Here is a 6,014-nt window from a genome sequence, read left to right on the forward strand (position 1 = left end):
GTCTCCATGGTGTTGGGTCAATCTACTTTGCAGAATTTAAGAGAAGGCACACAGGAAGAAAAGGTGTGACTGGGTTACAATATATACCACATTCATGAAATAAAGATTTCACAAGTAAGATTACATTTTACAAACGTCTGAAGCAATTCAATGAGTTCAGTTTTAGGACAGCGCATAATCTCATACAGAGTTCCTTGACCCTTAGTTTATACACAAAAATGGGGATCTTAAGTAAAGACTCTTTCCTTTTGTGGATACTCTGCCCCTGTAATACAGCAACTACTTGAATGATTTTTACTCTAGCCCTACTCACTAATGTAATCTTTCATGATATGAGAGGCTTGAGAATTTCAGGGACTACTTTATGTTGGAGAAGATTTTATTCCTTTAGATGCAAGCTCCCAATGCCTATATTACTATCTTTTACAATCTTTTTCATGACTTACTTTATTGTTCTTTGTCTTGAACTTTACGAAAAGCTATAGCAACTGTACAGTGAACTATTATTCTGTACACATTGATATAAACAACTAATTTACAAATTATTTAAAACCAAAGACATCAGCATATTATTAGTCTTATTTTAATGGAAAATATGGGGTAACATTGTGGCAAAAGTAGCAAGAAAAGAGGAACAAGGGGAAAAATCTAGTTACATCTATATCTGTAGGCATAGAAAGAATATATATACACATTTATACATAATTATTATATTTTAATATATATATTTAAAGACATCTCTCTTGGAAGAGTGTCATTTAAAAGCTTGGGGTTGAGAGGGGAGAGTGGGTGGTAAAAATTCTGTATATTAAAATAGTTATATGCTTCATTGTTTCATGCTACTTGAGTGCCCTCTGTCTTTTACTGTTACTATATGCACCTAATTGGCCTCTTGGGATTTATCACTATTTGCTCAATAAAGGACAAAGCTCAGTTTATTTTTATATTTTAAGTGGATTTTTATTTAAAGCAAATTTCCCTGTTCTGTTATAGATTGTCCAATTCATTTCAAACATGGACTTGCTCTAAAACCATTTTGCAAATAGCTACAATCATTATTGAAATGTTAACTTTTTGCAGCACGTTTGGGGTACAGGGAATATATTTGCATTTTTTGTAAAGAGTATTTTATTTTTTTCCAACTACACATAAAGATATTTTTAACATTTATTTTTATAAGATTTTGAACTCTAAATTTTTCTCCCTCTCCCCCATCCCCCTCCCTGAGATGGAAAGCAATCTGATATAGATTATACATGTGCGATCATGTTAAAAGATATTTCCACATTAGTTGTCTTAACTGTATGCGTGCTGTAAAGGCCACTAGGACTTCCTTTGTCCTTATCAATGGGAGTGATAATCTTCTCTCCTTTCACACAACACTGTATTTGAATATTTTTTCCTAAGAATGTGTAACAAGGCTTGTTAATATATTCAGTAATTAGTTTGCTGAGAAACCACTCCAGTGTTCCAAGGAGTGATGGTACTAATTAACACTTAATAATGTATTCTGTGTACCAAGTCCACAGGGCTCTCTGTAGTTTAGTGTACTAGGACCAGATACCTATTGTAAAGACCTATCATAGACATCCTGTTGCATAAACAGAGAGGCTGGTTCTCCAAAGTATGATATATAAACAGTGTGATATACTAGGAGGAACACTGGCCTTATAGTTAGAAAACCTCAATTTGAATCCTAGTTTTGAAATTTATTAGATGCATGACCTTGAATAAGTCAATTTACTTTTTTGCTCCTGTTTCCTCATCTCTAAAATGGAGATAATATTTCCCACTAAGGAAGTGAAGAAAAAGGTACACAAACGCTAAAGTAGTGTTGAAATGTATGCTATCTTATTTTTATTGTAACTATTATTACTATATTTGGAAAGGGAGAAACCCACCATACATATACATCATGGAAATCATATTGCATGAGCAAGAAGCATGGCTCTGTTCCGTATGAAAATGTTTAGCGAGATAGGTTTGAAAATCTGAGCAGAGTTATTTCTAGCTCTTTCAGGCAGTAGGTTGAATAGAGGACGATGCGAGGCCTGAAGCTAGGAAGGCTCATCTTTGTGAGTTCAAATCTGGCCTCAGACATTTACTAGATGTATGACCCTGGGCAAGTCACTTTATCCTGCTCGCCTCAGTTTTGTCATTTGTAAAATGAGCTGGAAAAGGAAATGGCAAACCACTCCAGTATCTTTGCCAAGGAAACCTCAAATGGGGTCACAAAAAGTCAGACATGACTGAAATGACCAAACAACAACAGAATTTAGCCCTTCTCCTTACTAGCTATGTGACCGTCACTAGTCCACTTATGGGAATTACAGTTGGGAACAACTTTAGAGCAAACTATGGACTATGGGCCAAATTCTGCCTGCTGCCGATTTTTGTGTGGCCTACAAGCTAAGAATGATTTAACTGTTTGGTAACCCTGACATCCATGAAACTTGTTTTACAGTATAATATACTAAGGCTAATAGAGGTGAAAAGACTTGTTCAAAGCCACATAGGTATTAAATAACAGAACTAGGATTAGAGTTCAGGTCTTATTCCAAATACAGTGTTCTTTCTACTGTACCACAGTGTCTCAGTCCTGACCAGAAGCAAGGAGATACACATGCTCCAGGTTCGTTATTTACTGTATCCAGTGACTTAATTGGCCCTTTTCAGCTTTCAGGCATCCTTTCTCCCAGGCTAATATAGTGACTCCTGGTAAGGGTACTTTCTGATATATAACCCTTCTATGCCTTATTTTGCTCACCTGTAAAATAAGACAACTGAACTACATGGTTAGTAAGGTCTCTTTCAGCTCTCCAATTTGGATTCTGTGGAGTAAGCACATGCTAAAATCACCTGCCACATTAAACAGATGAGGCTGTAAAGAAAATAAAATAGGTCCCTTAGGAATATTTCAAGAATGAATGTCAGTCTGACAATAGCAAGGGCCAAGGCATGGCTAAATTTGAGATATGTTGACCGCCTGCGAAGCAGTTTGCTTTTTCCTAAAAGTAGCGTATGGCCTTCTATTTAAACACTTGCGTGGTGTCTCATGATGCCACATGCTATTTATTGAGTGTAAGTCTTCTGATGTCAATTTTTCCTACAAAGGTGAATCTTACCACATGGCTATAGAAATTATATTGACCTGTTATAGAAAGGTTCTGTCTCTTTAAGAAAAAAAAAGCTCCCCTTTAGTTTAACAGCATCCCCCATGAGAACTATGAAAGATGCAGAGTTACAACAAAGGCAGCAGAATCTAGGGCACGCTGCCACCAATCTGCACACTGGCTCAGTTTCTGCCACCGTCTGTAACAATGAAGAGCATTAAACATTTACCCAACTGCTTGTTATCAAAATTGCTTATCTTGTACTTTTTAATAATAACTCCTTTGATTTTCCTGGAGCCGAGATCTCTACGTAGCAGGGAAGAAATTCAGGAAGAAATGTTCCCAGCTATAGCTAATCCTACCTCCACCTACCCCTACTTCCCACATCCTCAACAGACAAGTCATTTACATAGAAATCACTCAAGGACTCAAATTCTGAGCATTTTGACAATAGACATTTTGGGGGTAGAGACTGTGTGCCGCTCTCTAATAGATCTGAGTCTTGTTTCTAGAAACGGGTTTGTACAATTAATCAAATCTGTGCTTTGTCTGTGGGAAGTATTTCATTGGTGTGGTGGGTAAATTATCTCTATATAGAAGCATCTGTGTTGCTGGTACAGTGTTCTATTTTTAACCTCCCTAAAAGAATTTTCTTTCTCTAAGAGCCCCATCAGACAATAGGAAATCACTTTCCCAGTCTTGAAACTCATTAGTTTCTCATATATTGTACGTTATTTTTTTAATGGAAAAAAAGCTTTCCAAACTGAAGAACAATCCAAGTCCAATATTTAAATCCCCCCATACTTTTATACACAAATTAATTATGTGTTTATTTCCATATACCCAGCTCTAGACCTGCATTTCCATGCAAAAAAAGTAATTATTGGCCCCTAGAGGAGGAAACCATTTTGAGTAAATGCTTATTATGATTCTGGACAAACTGGGCCGTAAGTTCCTCAAGGACAGGGAACCTGTATGTTAGACCTGTTTTGCCTTCCTGCCTCAGTACTTACCAGAGTGATGGGCACACAATAGAAATTCAATCAATATCTGCTGAATTGAATTGTTCTGCCCTTGCTCAGCCCAGCAGAAAAGGAAACAATTATGGTTTAAATTGATGCTTACTGAGCCTTTTCCTGGAGAGAGAAGGAGAGGCAGGAACTATATATTTTCATAGGAGTAAGGGACTTACCTTCATCTCTGGGCTCCATGAAATACATTGAATGATAAAAAGCATACCTGTTTCTTAATATAGACAGAATTCATTCAAACATTTTTAAATGCCTTCTGGATGCCAAGCATTTATTGTGCTAGGCTCTGGGAGTGATACAAAGTCAAAATAAAACATAGTCCCTGCCCTAATGAAGCTTACAGTCTGGGGGTAGGGTGGGATAAAACATAACCATCAAAAATTATAATACATAATATTATATAGTTCTGTTAGAGAGGTAGAAAAACCTAAATGCTATGTGAGATCTAAGGAGGAGAGTCGTAACTGAACAGGAATATGATATCATGGAAGGCTTCTTAGAAAACTTATAATATGACTTGGACTTTGAAGGATACAAATTCAATAGGCTAAGGGAGTGAAAAGAGGCTATTCCAAGCTTAGGCGATATAGTGAGAAATGACACCAAAGTAGGGGACCATAAGGCCTGTTGTAATTCAGACTAGTACAGTTACATTATCATGTACATAGTTGTGTTATATGAGATAAGGCTGGAAAAGGAGAAAATATCAAAGTATGTATAGGTGGGGTCAGGAGTGTCATGAATTCCGGGAAAGGGCTTTTGAACTATTCTCCATAGGTGAGAGAGAGCCAATGAAATTTCTTACGCAATGCACATCAAGATGTAGAGATACAAGACAGATAATTTCAGTAGTAGTATAGATATGGTTGGGAGGGAGGAAAATATGAAGTTGATAACCAGTGCCTTTGTTAGAATGGTGGCAATGGGAAAAGAGAAGAGCAAAGACGAGGGTGTTGTAAATATCAGTTGACTGGAATTTATACGTGGGAGGAAAGAAAAAAAAGAGTTGACAACAGTCCCAAGGTTTTGAGCATAGGAATATTTCTGTAATGAGGGATACACAGGCTATCAAATTCACATCTTAAAAGGACCATCAGATCAGGAATGCATGGAGAATGGGAAAAAGAGATAAGGTATACTTTGCATCTGAATCTTTTTTTTTTAATCAAACTAAGCATACTTTGATACCTAGATGGGTTCTCAATATCTTCAATGTAAATATTTTCTCTAACAATAGATATTACAATAAAACTGTGACCTTTGTTTAGTGTGATTGTCATCTGTTTTCCACAAAATCCTCACAGGTGGTCCATGAAGTACGTTTGGGGTTTTCTGTAGTTATCTTGACCTGTGTGAATACCACTTGAGTATATAGGCTAACCATTTAAAAAAAAATTTCTTGCTACTGCCTTGTGAGTGTATGAGTGTAATGTGAATGGGAAGATCTTTCCTATCCATTAATAGGCCCATGTGACCTGCCTAGGTCACATGGAAGCCTGAATCACATGAGCCTGTGGTGGGAGGAGCTTGCTGAATGGGTAGATCAGGAAGCGATAGAGCAGGTAGAGCAGGAAGTCGGAGTTTGTTGTAGCTGGTGAGGAGAGAGAGGGAAAGGAGAAAAAGCAGCAGCTAGAGTGGATGAGAAAGGGGCATTTTGCCTAAGGCAGCTTGCTTTGTGGGAAGGCCCAATTGAAGGAAAGCTTGGAGATGTCAGAGCCCCCTGCGTTGCTAATGTGTATAGATTTCTTTGTTGCTATGATGGATTTGGCTTTCTGGTGTTTGAATAAATGTTTTGTGTCTGCCTTCAGTTAACAGAATCTGTTAAATTTTGTGATTCAGAACTACACCAGCATATTCATAGCTGCTGTAG

General features: G+C 37.2%; 1 pseudogene; it reads right to left on the reverse strand.

Moving 5' to 3' along the window:
* Nucleotides 1-1,271: 1,271 nt before the first annotated feature.
* On the reverse strand, nt 1,272-1,383 carry LOC118832445 (annotated as a pseudogene).
* Nucleotides 1,384-6,014: the final 4,631 nt, after the last annotated feature.

This window comes from Trichosurus vulpecula, chromosome 9 (genome assembly GCF_011100635.1).
Source record: "Trichosurus vulpecula isolate mTriVul1 chromosome 9, mTriVul1.pri, whole genome shotgun sequence".
NCBI lineage: Eukaryota > Metazoa > Chordata > Mammalia > Diprotodontia > Phalangeridae > Trichosurus > Trichosurus vulpecula.